This window comes from Agelaius phoeniceus, chromosome 5, assembly GCF_051311805.1.
Source record: "Agelaius phoeniceus isolate bAgePho1 chromosome 5, bAgePho1.hap1, whole genome shotgun sequence".
NCBI lineage: Eukaryota > Metazoa > Chordata > Aves > Passeriformes > Icteridae > Agelaius > Agelaius phoeniceus.
Window position 1 is genome coordinate 8,310,292 of NC_135269.1, and position 17,209 is coordinate 8,327,500.

The window sequence follows — 17,209 nt, forward strand, 5'->3', positions numbered from 1 at the left end:
GCGGGGCCCGGCTGCCGGCGCTGACGTGCCGGTTGCCATGGCGAGCGCGGCGGCGGGAGAGGATGCTTTTCACCCGCGATGGTCGCCATGGGACCCCGCCGATTGAAAGGAAAGGAGCGAATGAATAACAGGAGGGAGGTGGGGAGAATGTTTAACTAGTTTCCTCCGGGAATTCGTGCCTTCTTTCTTTTTTCTTCTTCTTTTTATTATATTTTTTTTAAATTTTTTTTTAAATTCCCATGTGGATACTGAAACTCAGGCAGCCTGGTCCGTATCCCTGCTCTACCCCCGATTTAAAATTCAGCACATTTTTATTGTTTGGGGAATGTCACTGGCACAATCTCCTCATGTTCTCTGTCACATACACTTTATTAAGCAAGCTGGAATAATAACAACCCACCCCCCACCCCAAATCTTAATCAGCCCTCTCTCACAAACATTTTTCCCGCAGCTCCATAAATTGGATTACACTGGAAGTTTGAGGAAGGAAGGGATCATTTTAGCCTTGGCAAACTTTCTGCCTGTGAACTAAGCAAGAAATTTGTTTGGAGTATGGATTTCTATTATTTCAGGATTTCTGACTTGAAGTACATTGGTAACCTGAACCAATAAAGGCTGGGCATTCTCCTTTGTTTTCCCTCATTTTTTCAGTGAGAACTCCAAGTTCTCTATATTTTATATATCTCTCCAAGAACTCTATATTTTTATAATTGCTTTTAAAAGATGTCTTTAGTGGAGAAAAAACACAGTTTTTTATTGAAAAATACTGTCACGGAAGAAATAACCAATGTGGTTTTTCCCCCACTAACTGCAGTGGTGTAGTTCAGTTTCCTATATTTTACACTTTTAAGATACACTACTCCCAGTGAAGTGGGCAATCTGGGAATCAGGTCAGAAACATGGAATAATAGACTGGGCTAGAAACAGGTGAGATGTGGGCAGACTTTTTGACTGAATGACATGGAGAGTGTCAACGAGAATTGTTTGTTCATCTTCCAGTGGAAAAAATTGGAAGGGAGCATCAGATGAAGGGACCTGGTTCAGAAGACAAAGAAGGGGAGTAGGGGGGAGTTCCTCAAAGTGTGGGTGCAACCTCCTGGGGTTCCTTGCCAAAGGATGGTGTGGGTGCAGAACTTCACGTGAAATTGAGGAGAGACTGAACAAATGTTAGGAAAAATGCTAAATAGAACCAAAATCTCTGAACTAATAAAACATATTGCTTTCAGAAAATCATCTACACTCAGTGCATTGGAGGCTGAGAAAACTCCTGGAGAAAGGATTGTACTGAGGCCCAGTGGAAGGTATTTTTATAAACAAACCACTTATTTTATGAAGGAGCTGGGAGTGTGACTTTTGGAATACACCTACAATATGCCTTTGCCCTGTTAGAGAGTGACAATAGTGATGGCAGTACACCAGCTTCGTTACCTGATACTTCACACAGGGCTTGTCAAAGGTTGGTGGGTTTTTTTCCCAGCAAATTGGGTTTCATGTTTTGTTGTTGTTGTTGTTGTTTTTGTTGTTGTTTTTTGTTTTGTTTTGTTTTGTTTTGTTTTTTTCTCTTTTCCTCCCTGTGATTGTCAGTGTTAGAGGAAGATAATAATTTTTGCCTACTTTCCAGCTTGGTTTTCCTGCAGGAGGGTAAAGGAAAATTGACATCTGTGTCAAGGAAGTGTTTCCCAGGGAGATGGAAGCTGCTTGACTGACTCACACCTCAGTTCCTCCAGTTCAGGAGTGGAACCTTTAGCAGCTCTAGATGCACCATGTTTTGAAAGAAAACAACCCTGGCAGTTGTTTTGGGGTTCACTTTCTCCTACTTGCCCCACAAACATGAGGATGAGGGCTTGAAGTATTTAGTGATGCTAATTTTTCATGAGCTTTGCTTACTGTTGGATCAGTCAAGCCTTTATAAAATTCCCAAAGCACGCCTGTTATTCCAAACCTGATGTCAGTTGTTGCCAAAGACACTGTTGCTGTTGATTATTTTGGAACTGCTTTTGCAGGGCAAAGTAATTTTCATTCAGCATTGATCTGATTTTATTGTGTGGGGGTTTTTTGACCAATCCTGGAAGTAAATCTCAGATTTGTATTTTATTTTTTTTTTTGTTACACCTGCCACATTCCTGGTATTAAGGAAGCTTTTATAATAAATCCTGTAAAGGGATGAGAGATAATAGGTGCAAGTTAAAATGTATGGAGTGTTGTGCCTTCCATGGATTGGGATCATTATGGCTGAGTTAATCCCTGGGGTGCAGCTCCACGTGGAGTCTGTGTTTGCAGGGGAAATCATTGTCATTTCTGCACAGGGCAGGACTCTGATCTGGCCTTGATGGCCCCTATGGGTCCCTTCCAACCCAGGATATTCTGCCAGGCTGAGTTTTTCCTTTTGTTCAGGGGGATCAGGCTCTAGGGCTCAGCATCCCAAGGTCACCAGCCCTGGGCTGGAGGCAGCTCTGGGTTGCACCAGGAGAAGTCTATTTTAGCTTCCTGCCTCTGTGGGTGCCCCAGATGTGAGGTTCTGGATCCATTGCTTAACATCCCTGGGTCTGATCAGGAGAATCTGCACTGGGGTGAAGTGAAGCTGCTGCCCACTGAAGCCCAGCCTGTTACTGGTCAAACACATCTCCACTGGCTGTCCTGGGACTGAGTTTGGCTCAGGGCCTCAAGAACTTGGCCCAGTGCATGAAGCACTCCAGGTTCTCTAAGAACACTGCATTTCAGCCTGGTTTTGTCCCAGGCATGAACGAGGATCCCTCAGCGTGAATTGTGCCACTAAAAGGGAGCCCTCCAAGAGCAGGGCTTTTTGTGTTGTTGTTTGTTGTTTTCACCTGTTTAAATCCCAACAGTGGTTCAGAGAGTAGTGGGAAATGCCCCACAGCTGAGCTAAAACCATATTTTTTTCTTTGCTGTGTTCAGACCCCTCTAAGGTCTGACCTTGCCCCTCTGGGGTCTGAGCACAGACATGTGAAAAGAAAGTGAAATTCTGGGATAACAAGTTCTGGGAACACCTTGCATGGGCTTGGTGTGGAAAATAGCAACTTGCCTGGAGGAAATATGACTCACTCTCACTGGTGTTTGGGAAAGCAGGGGGATGTCTGGGTTTCTGTTCAATTAAAGCTTGTTATGAACTCGTTTACTTTGCCTCCTCCCCAAGCACTGCATGCAAAGCAGGAGGCCCTTGGAGTGAATATACTGCACTGTGCATCCTGATGGATGTCATTCCACATGACCTACATGCACAGAGAGCAGCTGGGATGAGTCAGATCTCTGTGGCTGAGGCTTCCACAGCTCCTGCATTCTTGAATTAAATGTGTTTGAAGAGAGCAGGGCTGATGTGGAACCATTCATTGCGAAGCTGCAGTGAGGTCTGTGGCAACTTTAAAGAGGAACTCATTCCCTGGAGACATTGATCCCTTGCCTCTGATTCAGAGAGAGCTTCCAATCATGTGGTGATGTCCAAGTCAGGTCAAGAGGCTGAGGGCAGAAAGGATTGCTGGCAATGCCAGTCAGGGAATCCTAAACAGGGAGGGAGCTATGGCATCAGGACCTATGACAAGGAAACCTGGTTATCCCCAGGAAACAGGGATAATGCAGTGCTAAGGAAAACAGAGTCACAATTTATTATTTCTGTGCACACTCCTGGCTGAATATGACTGATTTGGTTGTTGGGGTGGCTACCTCCTGCCCAGCAGAACAAAATCTGTTCTGCTTTCCTGATAGAGCCAGAGAGCCCAGGATGGCTCAGATGTGGTCAGTGTAGTCTGGGGGCCTTGTATAGAGCAGAACTGGGGATGTGACCTTGCCTTAAGCCAAACCAAAGACCCCAAATTCATGAATTGCTCTCATCTGCCTACCTCCTGATAAGAAGCCTGGAGGCTTCCATGGCTCTCCTTGGCAGAACTATCCCCACCAGAAGTTTAACAAGCTTATCAATAGGCAGGATTAGTTCCCCACAGTGCCAACCCCACTTTAAAGCAGCTTCACCTGAGGGGCTGCAGGAGGAAATACTCTTCCCAACAGCAGATCTGATTTCCCAGTAACATGGAGAGTGAGAGGAGTTGGTTTTTAGCTGCTGTGTTACATGTCCTGGCTCAGGCCAGGGTCATGTCCAGCCCTGAGTGTGTGCTCCAGCTTGGCACAGCAGCTCAGGGGTCAGCCTGGCTCAGTAGGACAGATATTTAAACACATAATCTTACCCAAAACTGTCCCTTGTGCCACACAGACTGTGCAGACATAAAGGCATCCTGCCAGACAGCAGCCCTTAGTCCTCAGCCTCTTTCACCCAGCTAAGACTTCTATAAAATTTTGCCCTGTGAGCCAAAAATGAAGTAAGCACTGAAGAGACCAAGCCTTCCTTGCAGTACAGGGAATTGGTCTCTTTGGTGCTGAAGTGACTCCTGAAATGAGAACAAGAGGCTTGCTATGTTGACAAGAGCAGTGGTAAAATAGATTACCAAAATCTGGGCTAAATTCTGATGAGCTCTGTCTTATGCTTGGGGAAAGAGAAGCAAAAGGAAATGAAATGGTAGAACTGTGAATTGAGCCCTTATAACCCAAGCCAATGTAGAGAACACGCTTCCTTGAAATTCTGAAATATTACTATTTTGAATAATCACCAAGATTCTGCATATAAAAATTCCCATAAACATTTTTACACATTCACATTTAATGCATTGGCTATTTTCAGGTATTTTTCAGAAAATCCCTGTCTTAGCTCATCTTTGGTGAAGGAGAGCAAGGGATCCCCATAAAGTAATCTCATCTTAGGTACTTTCCTTTCTCATGGTGCCCTTTTAAACACAAAGACAATTGCCTATGCTGTGATGGAGTCTGTTCAGCAGATCTGGCATTGAGCTTGAGAATTCCATGTGCTCCAGCTGTCCTTGCTCACACTCTGATCAGGGCTGGTTGCTGCTGATGGCTGGAAAACCAGATCCACCTGTTCCCTCCAAAAGATGCAATAGAGTGGCTTTACAAGGAAAACACACCCAAGAAGTGCTGCAGGTGTGTTTGCTTTGAGCCTGATGGCAATCTCATTAAAACTATCAAAAAGGCTCCCCCTGACTTCAGGAGAGAGATAATCTCCTCCTCTGGAGTTATCTGTTGACTTGCACAAAAGAAGCAAGGCCAGGCTTTATCCTGAGGGTGTTTACATAAATAACTTATTCCAGGTTTAATAACTGGTGGTTCAGCTCTTGCAGAGCCCCAGAGGTCAAAGGGTTGCTCATGACAAGTGATGAACCAGCCCTGGGGGGGTGCTCTGCCAGCATCCCTGACCATGCTGCTGATGGGCATGGCATGCTTATCCATCAGCCTTTCATGGGCTGCCTAGAAATGATTTTTGGCATTTGCAGAACGCTCGGTTGGTGGATTGAGCGTTGTGAAATGTATTTCTGGGAGAATATGAGAGCTGCTCCTGCCACAAGGCTTCCTGATGTGCAGAACGAAGCTCCCTGAGCTGCCCTCCCGCGCTCCGGATCGCAAATCGCTGCTGCCCTCCCGCGGCCCCGGCTCCGCGCGTCCCGCAGCATCCCTGAGCAACCCTTAGCATCCCTGCACATCCCGCAGCATCCCCGCATGGCCCTCAGCATCCCAGCATCCCCATGTGTCCCGCAGCATCCCTGAGCAACCCTTAGCATCCCTGCACGTCCCGCAGCATCCCCGCATGGCCCGCAGCATCCCAGAATCCCCGTGCTTCCCGCAGCATCCCTGAGCAACCCTTAGCATCCCTGCACATCCCGCAGCATCCCCGCACGGCCCCCAGCATCCCCATGCATCCCGCAGCATCCCCGCATGGCCCTCAGCATCCCAGCATCCCCATGTGTCCCGCAGCATCCCTGCACGGTCTGCAGCATCCCCAAATAGCCCTCAGCATCAATAATTGTTGTTTTAATGATTGTTTTTCTTTTCCTCTGAGGCTTCTCAGGAGACAAATCCTGGCAAAGGGATTTTTCAGAAAATATGGCGACACTGCTGTGTTGTCCTACCCAACGTTAGTGCATTGCCTGTGTTCTTACCCTCCTTGGACTGACCTGCAGCCACTTTGCCAGCTTGGAAGGACAGCTGATAAGTGTATTTATGGAGCAATGCTGCTTTTATAAACAAGCTGTGAAGCCCATGGTGAGTATCTTTCAGATCTTGACTGGGTAATTGAATGGGTGCAGGTCTAATCAAGTTGTCCTGCTCTGGGTTGGAGGTGGCTGCCTGCAGCAGGGTGATGGATGTGACTCAGTTGTGCAAGCCCTGCTTCTGAAGTGCAGAGCTAATGAAATGGCAGCGGCAGTGATGGACTGAGTTAGAGGCAGATGGGATTTTGGATCTGCTCCTGCCAGTGCTCTCCTGTTATCTGCAGTGAATCGTGCACAGCTGTGGCTGCTGGAAGATGAGCTCTGGGGTCTGAGCTAAAAAAGGAGCAATGAGAAGTTCTCAGCTCCTGCTCTTCAGGCGGGAGAAGAATTTTTTATATGGTGAGTGAGATGTGCTGCCTTGTGCTGAGTTACTCAGAGAAGGGAACAGAATACAACTCTTATTTCTTTTTAATGACTCCTTGCAGGGAGCCAAAGCCTGGCAGCCTGAGAACAGGAGGTCTAAACACTCCTTCAGTCTTCCAAATCACAGAAATATGTCTATTAGAGATGCCTCAGTAGGTGGTTTAATGATAGCTTTTAATCCTCCTGTGCCTCAGCTCCCTCTTTTTTGAGACACAGATACGCTTTGCAGTATAAATATCTCAGGGACTGTGATATTTTCTGCTGTCCTGTTACTGTGGTGGCAAAATATAGAGGCAGGGCATTACTCTTTATTGTTAAATTCCCAGAGCTGGTGTTTTAAATGAGTGTATGTTTTGGAAAGAGAGTGAGGAAGGGCTAGAGACAGAGGGGACTGGCTCAGCCTGGGCAGGGAATGGGCAAAAAGGCTGCTCCCAATCTTCCCCTCTGGTCATGGGGCTGTGCGGGTGGATTTTGAGGGGAAAACCTCAAATGTGGGTCTTCCAGGCAGTCTCTGCTGCAGCACTGAGCTTGGAAGGTCTGGAGCTGAGGAACAGAGGTGTCAGACAGCTGGTCAAAAACCACCATGAATCTGCTCAAAGAACCTTCATAAAAAAATAGATGCACCTTGACATTTCTGAGCGTGAGGGATGAGAGGAGGTCACGGAATTTTGGGGTCCTGCAGCAATGCCCTTACAGGCCAGCAGTGTTTTGGAGGTTTTGTGCTGTACCCATAGAAGTTACCTGTGATTAATCCACTTGTGGGAACCAAATGCTTGACTTAAGGAGAGAAGGGATCTAATGTGGGGCTTAACACCTCAGGTGGAATTCCTAGCAAGCCTAGGCATGAGATTTTCCTTACAGAGATTAGTTAGATTGCTTGGTAGAAATGGAAATCAGAAGACCAGGGCATGGTTAAAGAAGGAAACAAGGAAGGAATGGTGTAACTTCACGTTTTTCTATGGGCTACAGGAAGATAAGAATGAATTTTGGGAAGTGGAAGGCACTTATTGTAGTGATGGGAAACAACTGTGCTTTGAAAAGTTTCCATCCCTCATGATATGAGAGGGATGGAAATGGAGGATATGTGGAAATAAAAGGCTCTGAGACCAGGAGAGTTCATTTATGAAGTGTAGCCAAGTGAGGAATAATATAAAAATGAGAAAGAAAAGAGGCTCAGCATTCATTCATACAGCTGCTCATTCTTATTCTCCTTTAACATCTTCCTGGCATAACATGGAAGAATCACAAAATAAAATTTCCACTTCATGCCATGTTTCAGCTTCTACCTGGGACAACACTTGTTCTGCTTCCGATACAGAAGTCTCCAAAATCTGCTGTCATTTAACCCCTGTGTTGGTAACAGCATCTCTGCAGGTGACCAGAGGGGTTTGAGCAGCTTTTGGCAGCTCCAAGCCCAGGCTGAGCCTCACCCTTCAGTGGAGCTGCATCAGTGGTGCTACACCAGGATTTGGAGCTGTGCTCACAGCACAGGACACGCTGCACACGCTCATCCCAGGAGAATTCCCCCTGCGCTGGCCTTGTCCTGCTCTGCACCCCCAGCTCTTTGTCCCCCGCTGGAGGAGGAAGATGAGGGGTCCTCCTGTGGCTGCCGCCTGCCTGGAGGCTGGGATGAAGCTCTCGGAGCGCTGCGTCCCGCAGACATCGCTTGTGTGGCAGGCTCAGCAGAGGGAGCCCCGCGTTCAGTCCTGGAGCTGAGGAGGGCGCAGAGCCGATGCCTCTCGCAAAGGAAGGTCGCCCTCCTCTTCCTCCCTCCCCGGGGAGCCTGAGCGGGCTGCTGGAGCGGGAATGCCCCGGCAGGGTCGCACGGATCCCTGTGGCAGCTCTTTGTGCTGCTCGTGGAGCTTTTTGGAGCACTCAGAGCCTGCCCCTGTGATGCTGTGCTCCCAAACCTGGCTCTCCCACCACATCCCTGGGGCAGCAGCCTGCTGGAAAAGTGATGGAGGAGGAGGAGAACTCTGCATAGAGACTGAGAACAGGAGGTCTGAACACTTCTTCAGTCTTCCAAATCACAGAAATAAAAGTCTCTTAGAGATGCCTCAGTAGGTGGTTTCACTCCAGCCTTTAATCCTGTGCCTTGGCTCTCTCTTTTTTGAGACACAGATATGAGACATGACTTTGCAGCCATGCTGGCACTATAAATATCTCTGCATTGTCCAAACTTGTTTGCTACTCAGTGGAGTCCTGTCACCCTGAAACTGCCCAAACATCCTGCAGCCTGCCACTGGCTCTGCCACCAAAAAGCTGCTGTGTGCAGCCTAGGGAGGGAGGTGATTCTCCTGTACAGCCCCCCTGTGTTAAATATTAACCTATAACTGCTGATCTTCCAGGCCATTTTGCTCTATCTCCAGTTCTCTTGACACACAAGGAGAATAGTTGGAGTGTAATTTGAATTTTATATGCCTGGCTACTTCACTGTTAATTTTTTAATTGAAAAATCAGGCTTTCAGCTAAATAAATATTTTCAAGAAAACATCTTACTACTCATAAAATATTTTTGGCCAAAACCTGACATGTTTTAACTTTCATCTGCAAGGCTTTCATATTTGTGACAATTGTTGTGTGAAAGCATTTACTTCTCCTATTAACAGATTTTTTTTCCCCCAACAACAATTAGGATTTTATCTTGGAAAGTTCCTGTTTTCCAAAGAGTTTTCTGTTTGAGCAGCCTGTGTGCCCAGCAAAAGCTGTTCCTATTCCAGGCCAAGAGGCAGAGGAGAGGATGGGCAGCAGTGGTGATTTTGTGGCTGTGCATTGCTCAGGACAGCAATAGTTAAGAGAAGCTGACTCTTAAAGGAAACAAGCAAAGAACCAACCTCAGTGAGGTATGTAATGAACATTTCTTGCTTCTTTACCCCAGAACTTCAGGGTCTGAGACATTCTCAGGTGGGTGTTTGTTTGCACATCCATGACTTAGCTGAGTGAAGGAGTTGCTGTCGCTGGCAGGCAGGAGGTGAAGCCCCAGCCCAAGGCATCAGACAGGATGTTCCTGTCACTCACTTTTTGTTTTCCTCACTCCTTATCTCTCTTTTCCCTTTGCAGTGAAGGAGGAGCCTGTCCTCTATGGGGTCCCAAACTGAGTTTTGACACAGTCACCCTGCAACTTGAGCTAAAACTGGTTTGCCTGTTCCAATAGGTAAGACTGAGGAAAACAAGGCCTGCTAGAAAATGCATTGGCCTGCCTATGATTTTAAACCCAATTTGGCTTGTCATTTGATTCCCTTTGAAACAGGCCAGCTGGTAAAAGTCCAGCTCCAACAGGCACAGAGGAATCTCAGCAAGTGAACATGCTTTAAACACACCCTGCTCCATCATTCATAAGGACCTGCTGCAGAGCAAGCCACTGTGCTCTCCAGAAGTGCTGGCTGGTCTGCTGGAGCACACCAGGCACTTTCCAGTCTCCAGCACCACCCTCTCCTCTGAAACAAAGAGCCACAAACCTGAGGAACAGCTTGTGAGCCTCTGTCTCATGTACAGCTGTGACCTGACTGAACAGGACAGTTCAGTCCTGTTAAATAACCTTGAATAGCAGCATCCATGGGTGAATCTCCAATAACCTTAAATAGCAGCATCCATGGATGCTGTGATGGATGGATCTCCAGTAACCTTAAATAGCAGAATCCATGGATGCTGTGATGGATGGATCTCCAGTAACCTTAAATAGCAGCATCCATGGATGGATCTCCAATAACCTTAAATAGTAGAATCCATGGATGGATCTCCAATAACCTTAAATAGTAGAATCCATGGATGCTGTGATGGATGAATCTCCAATAACCTTAAATAGCAGAATCCATGGATGGATCTCCAATAACCTTAAATAGCAGAATCCATGGATGGATCTCCAATAACCTTAAATAGCAGCATCCATGGATGGATCTCCAATAACCTTAAATAGCAGAATCCATGGATGCTGTGACGGATGGATCTCCCTGCAGAGGTTTCACCCTTGATCAGAGCAGGTCAGCCATGACCATCATGGGAAATTGCTGTCCTGGGAGGACAGTAAGGACTCCAAAATGCTGGTGGGAGAAAAAGAGGGACCTTGAATCCCCTGCCCCCTCTGGATTAATACAAATTGATTTTCCCTACAAGCACACCAGGTCTCCTCAGGGGACCACAACAGCTCTCTGAAGTTGAACTGGCTGAGCCCATGGGCTAAAATCCTCATGGGCTGGCAGGCAGCTCATCCCTCAGAGAGTATTGATCCATGCCATTCCCTCCTGGATATGGAGAACTAGCATGGATTTCTCCCACGGAACAGGCAAGGTGGGAACACTGAGGTGGGCTGTATGGGAAACTGAGGAAATTCAGAGGCACTGCTTGGATAAACAGGAGGGAACAGCCATTTTTCCCAGTACCCTGCAGGTGCTGTGCTCCCTTGGCAGAGGCTGGACATCTCTGCCAGCTCTTGACCTTCTGCTCTTCTGCTTTTCCACCAACCCCAGCCAACATGCAGTGCAAGGATGCCTTTGGAGCTCACCCATGCCAAAAAACCAGTCCAAAAACCAAATTAAAATTCTGTAGGGCTGACTTGCCCCCTTGACTGGACCCCCATGCCCTACACATCCCCTGCACAGCTGGGCAGACCCCAGGCACTGCTGGCAGGCCCTAGTGCTGTTTGCTTTGGGGTGAAGAGCACAGCACTGCTGGAAACCCCCGAGGGGAAGGAGACCAAACCAATCTCTGGGTTCTGGAAAGCGTGAAGATGTGACCAACAATTCCAGGAGGAAGATGGCAGCATTTCAAAGTGAACAGCAGTGCACAGCACCAGCCCAAATGACTTTCTTTAGCCTGGTGGCTGCATTGAGTCATTTATCATATCCTGAGCAACCAGCCACCCTTCAGCAGCAATTACTGCTCTGTAACAGCTTCCAAACAATGCTCCCTGCAAGCTGTGCTTGCTGTCAGATCCTAAAAAAACAGAGGGTGAAAAATCCCAAACCTAACCAAACCGAAACACTGCTTTGCAGGGGGTTTGTGCTTTTCTTTTAAACTCAACAGGTGTTCCTGGTCACCCTGCAAAACCACAGGGGAAATATCTGCATGCCACTGAAATGAAGCAACTCCAAACTGAACTCTGTGAAGATAATCCCATCTTTTGCTTTTGTTTGGTAGAAATGAATGGAGAAAAAAAAAAAAAAAGAAACAGAAAAAAAGCTTCAACTCTGGGTTTTCATGATGATAGAGTGGGGGCTTTCACCACCATTCCAGTTTTGGACTGCATCTGATACAGGCTCATGGAGACAGGGGACTGTTATTAGAGCTGGGTGAATAATCTACAGCAAGGAACTGAATGGAAGTGTTTGGCCTTTTATCTGTTTGCAAACTATCTGTGAGCATGCCTGGATGTTCTTGAATGTGTTTGTTGTTTGAGATAATGCTGCCCGTGATTTCTGTGAATAATCATTTATTTGTGGCCTGCCCACGAGCATTTAGATAGTCAAAATGTCATTTTTGTTCCGTGGTTACATGAGTGCAACCCTGAGGCTTCCACCAAGAGTGCTCACAGTCAGGAGTGGTAAATTCACTTTCTGTAAAACCCTATTGAAATCTTCATGGGAAATGTGAGTTCATCTGCAATATTGGGGGGGGGGGGAAAGGGAGAAAAAAGCAGTTAAATAATGGAGGGGGGAGAGGGGATTGGGGGTTGTGTTAAACAAAAGTGTTGACCACCTCTGATGTTTGTCTTGATGCACAGTTCATTGGTTACCCTGTGTGGTTGGATGGTTTTGTGGTAAGGATACCTTGAGGGGTAAATTGCAAAAGGATATTAAGGAAAAAATAGTCAATGCTATAGACAGGCTAAGTACCTGCAGCACAAATGGAGATTTGTTTTTTGGAGAAAAACAGTATTTTGCAAAAAAAAAAAAAAAAAAAAAGCAGGGCATGAATTCATTTTGGGTGCCTGTAAAACTTTCTTCTTCAACTCCTTCAACAGAGGCTTGTTGTTTATCCATTGCTTTCTGAAAGCAATGTGCCACAGAAAATGATTTCCTCTGCAAATATTTCCTGACTTCTGAACCCTCTGCTTCCAAATAGCTTTTCACTGAACTATTGTATGTGGGTAAGCATTTCCAAAACATTAGATCTCTTTTGGCTCCCCAAAGAGCAGTGTGGGGAGCTCCACTTGTCTTGTACCTCGTTACAGGCTGCTTAGAAAGCTGATGGACAGCACATCAGAGATGGTGAAATCTAAAGCAGTGTGGGCAAAGGTGTGAGCAAAGGTGTGAGCTTGGTTTTGGGAGATGAAATAGGCTGTGAACCTCATGCAACTCTACTCTGTTTCCTTTCCCAGGCTTTGTCTTTACCACTTAAAACTGAGAACATGTGGGGTTTTCTACAACAGATAAAGAAAAGAAAATTAAACATTCTGTAATGGAAAGGGAAGAAAAAAAGTAACACTGTTCTTTCTTACCCTTCCTTCTTCTCTCTCTCTGTGAAAGTACCTTTTACTAGGTACTTTCATCTTCTTCTGTTCTACCTCTCATTGTGACTCATTTATTGCCCCTTTACCTTGTCTTATTCCTTCTTTCCCAGGCAGATTTTAGTGGAGGAGAATCATTTGAGGGAGTAAATATCTGCTCATCCAGCTTGGGACCAGTACAGACTGAAATAAGAGTCGCACTGAAGATGAGGCATTTTTGTGGAAAATGAAAACAACAATAACTTTTTCTCATATTATTGACATTTTTCAGAGGATATCGTCATTGGTAGAGTAAACTAAAGCCAGAATTTAGGCTTTGGCCATTGAAATGTTTAGATGAAAATTTGCCAAACTCCTAATTTATTTTTCCAATTCTCCAATTAAAGAACCCCCCCACCATGATTATTTAAAGAATCTTGCCCACACAGCTCCCTCCTTCCCCTGTTTTTTTTTTCCATTTTAGTCAAATAACCAATTTTCCACTTGCACTAATTCAATACACTCATTTTGTTTCAGAAGCCACATTGCAGTGATGCTGAGAAAGGAGTCCAGAACCAGCTGATTTAATGCTTTGCTCATGGTTGTTTGTATTGTACCCTTTTTATTTTGCTTTCCCTGTTTTTGAGCTGCATTTTCTGGGGAATGTTTTACATGCCCAAGTACAGACAGCACTCTCCAGTCCTGCTTTAATGCTGAGCTGTATTTAAACCTGAGCTCTGTGGCTGCAGGGGGGCATTGTGAGGTCACACCATCAGCTGATAGCTGATGGTGGAGGTTCATATATGCATGATCTGCAGTTTTTTCCTCCTATGGAAGAGGAAAAAAAATATTTTAAAATTGTTCTCAAAGAGTTGGGCTGAAAGGCAGTCTGTTATTTTGGGCACTACATGATTTGTGTGTGTGTGGAGGGTAAAGGAGAGTTGAGATTGATTTGCAACCTTTCATACTACTTTTGCACCTGACAAAAAATAGTATGAAAGGTTGGTAGTGAAGTCATGGAGCTCAAGACCAATAATTAAGCTGTGAAGCTTTCCTCTCCTGCAGAGGAAATTAATTAATGTAATTTACTTCGAAAGCCTCAGGTTCTGTTTTTTAAGTAAGGCCTTGGGGTCATGTTTAAAACTGAGTGCTGTGAGGGGATGTGGTGATGGGATCCAAAGCTGTTGTAAAGGACATGCAAAGACAAAAATCAGTGGCTGAAATGCTCCTCCTGAAGAACCTACAGATCTTGTGTGCTGGCACTTCATCACCCTAGGAACGCTGTTGAGGGTTGGCCCAAAACCAGCAGTGCCTCGGACCAGGATGGAAGTTTGCTGACCAAACCATGAGGAAGAACACTTGACTGTGCTCTAATTTACTGTCTTGCACTGCTAGCAAAGCTAGGTGCATAAATCATAGTGATTAATAAATCTGACATGTCCTCCTTTATTTCCTATTTGCAAACTGCCCGAGCAATTTTCTCATCTGCATTTGTTATTGAGAATTTTTCACTCAGTAATTTCTGGAGATAATTCTTGTGTTTTTATCTTGTCTGGGAAGTTGTGCTGAGTCTGACATTGGAGCTGTTTTCATTAGAGACATAAATCTTTCTTCTGTTGTTTCAAAATCACATTTCCCATGCTACCATTTGCAATTACAGATATGAAACTTGCTTTCTTTGACTGCTCTTCAACATCCATTTATCACTGGCTGCTTCAGCTGCTGTTGAAATGCTGGTAAACTGTATCACCCTCACATTTGGGACCAAACACCGTAAACACAAGCATGAATTTACTTGCACAGAGGTTAAAAAGAGTCAATGAGCATCTGTGAAATTTTGGAGATGGGGTGGTGGGTAAAGAAAAAAGAAAGTGAACATGGACTACTATTCACTACTATTTCACTACTACTTCATTCTGTGCTTTAAAAGAAAGTGTTGGCTGCCATGGCTTTTTGGAGGGGGAAGAATCCTGAAAATATACCCTGAGAATGGCTTCTAGGTCAGGAGTCTCAGGGAAAAGCAGAGGAGAAATGTTTTGTTCCTTCCCCATAACTCAGCTTAGGCACTAACTGGCTCAGAGAACTTTGGGAAGGCAGAAATGGAGATTATTTGTTTCTGGGATCAGGATTCACCTAAGAAAAAGGTTCCCCAAGACAATTTTTGTGGCAGTTGGTGGAATAAGAGTCTCTGAACTCAAAAGGCAAGCCAATGCATGCATGCAAAAACATTTGCAATTGTTTAGTGGAACAACGACAGCCTTAATAGTACAGCATTAGGCAGAGGGCCAGGAGGCAAAAATATTTGTAAATAGGGTTTGCTAATTTTTTCCACTGGCAAACATAGCAAAAGAAGGAGGGAGGAGTTTAGTCCTCTGAAGAGACAGAGTGGGAGCACAGGTCCCTCTAGGTTTTTGAACAGAATCCCTCTGCAATCCACATCCCAAAGGCAAATAAGAAGTTTGTCTCTGGGTGTTCATGTTTTTGTGTGTGTGCGTAGCAGGGGAATATAAATAAGGGGTAAGGAGACATTCCTCCAGCTCAGAAACAGGAGCTGTGGGGTAGCAAGAAATAGAGAAGGAACTTTCCCTAAAAGGATGTCAGGGACTAATTGAGAAGCAGTCAGTGCTGGATATTTCCTCCTGGAGACCTTTGGAAGACTCTCTCATGTGTTGGTGGTAGGGAGCTGATGGGGTGGCTGTGTCCCTACCCCAGCTCTCCTCCCTCCTCTCCATGGCTTCCTCCTGGCTGTGGAAGGAATTGTCATCCTGGAGTGACTGAGATAAAGGGATTGGGGAGGCTGGCAGCAGAACCCCTCAGCAGCTGGGCCTGGGGAAGGTTTTCTGTCTCCTTCTTACAGATGGCTCAGAGATGTCCCTTCCACCACCCCTTTTCATTTAGAGAGAAAATCTTTTGCTCAGGTTCTGTCTGTTCTGTGCTGCTGCTGCTGCTCCCACCTGTGTGGTGAGCCTGAGCCATGTGCTGTGGGCAGAGAAACACAAGGAGGCCACCAGTGGTGTCACTTCCATAGAAACCCAGAGACTGAGTTTAAGGCTAACAGGGCTCTTCCAGTTGGTTCTTGGCTGCAAACAGAAGGGCTTTTCACAGGACTATCAAAGGATGGGCTGAAATTTTGTAAGAGCATTCATTTCTCTACATTCTGACACTTGCTCATCACATCTACTTTTGCACCCACCTGTGCTGCTCCTTGCCACAGCAAGAATAGGCTTGACCGAGACCCAACTTTATTGCAGAAAAGAACAGGCTGTAAAAAAATCTTTACAGATTTTCCTAAATTGAATGATCTCCTCAAATTCAACATCCTGCTGTTAATGTTTCTTCTTGACCTTGAAGCACAATAATTTGTCTCTTTGATGTGCACAGATTTCAGTGTCCAAACAGGTGATACTTGTATCTTAACTGGACAAACTGAAACCTTTTGAGGTTTCCTTTTGAGGTGGAGCTTATCTGAAGGCTGAAATCGGTTTGGCTTCAGATTAGACAAAACTCAACCTGTGAATAATTTGTATCTAAACAGTGGAAAAAGGAATCTTGCAACACACACTGTTCATGTGAATAATATAAACTCTTACAAAAACTAAAGGTGGTTAATGATAAACCTCCTGTTAACATTTACCTAAAAAAAAAGGCATCTTAAAGGTGATGAGAAGGAACTAATGTTTTACACAAATAATGCCAGTAGTTCAGCAGAACTCTCTAAATCAGGATCTGCTATTCTCCCTTCCTCTGAAACAGCCTGACCATGTGCAAATGAAAAATAAATGAAAAGAAGAAGAGTCCAAGGGAGGGAGGGCTTGCACACATAGCACCAATTTCAGAGGGGACTGGGAGCAGAGGAAAACCAAAATGTGTTAAGCTAAAATCATCACATGTTGGCTAACAATGTCCTGCTGGCATATTTAGGTTTTCTGTGAAATGTTTTGCACCACAAACTCCTTACTTACACAAGAGCCAAAAAATGTGTGACTGTGACAGAGCTTTACCTGTCCCTCCTTTTTAAAGCCAAACACTGTGCTGCATCCTCAGTGAGGAGTGAGGAGTGGGTTCTTGGGGCAGTCAGACAGCTTGGTGAAGGTCCAAGCACAGGTTTTTACATCTCCTTTTCTACTTCTCCGCTGCGTGCCTGAAGACTTCGTGTTTTACCCATCTGGTTGTGGGAGCATGAGCCAAACTCCCTCTCCAGTTCACTGGTGTTCACTAATTAGGGGAGCATGCAGCACCTTTGCACCTTCCTGACTTGGGAGGGGATGTGGGAGCCACACAGGAACGAGGCAGG

At 45.6% G+C, this 17,209-nt stretch overlaps 1 long non-coding RNA gene across 6 annotated transcripts; it reads left to right on the forward strand.

Moving 5' to 3' along the window:
- The first annotated feature begins 1 nt into the window (after position 1).
- On the forward strand, positions 2-12,087 carry LOC143694086 (uncharacterized). 6 transcript variants are annotated; one of them, XR_013182284.1, is made up of 6 exons: positions 2-138; positions 1,227-1,301; positions 4,688-4,767; positions 5,918-9,334; positions 9,552-9,645; positions 9,742-12,087. It is a non-coding gene; the product is annotated as an uncharacterized LOC143694086 (long non-coding RNA). The 6 variants fall into 6 exon arrangements; XR_013182285.1 differs by lacking the exon at positions 4,688-4,767 and having other exon boundaries at positions 5,918-6,120; positions 9,127-9,334; XR_013182286.1 differs by lacking the exon at positions 4,688-4,767 and having other exon boundaries at positions 5,918-6,120; positions 9,212-9,334.
- Positions 12,088-17,209: the final 5,122 nt, after the last annotated feature.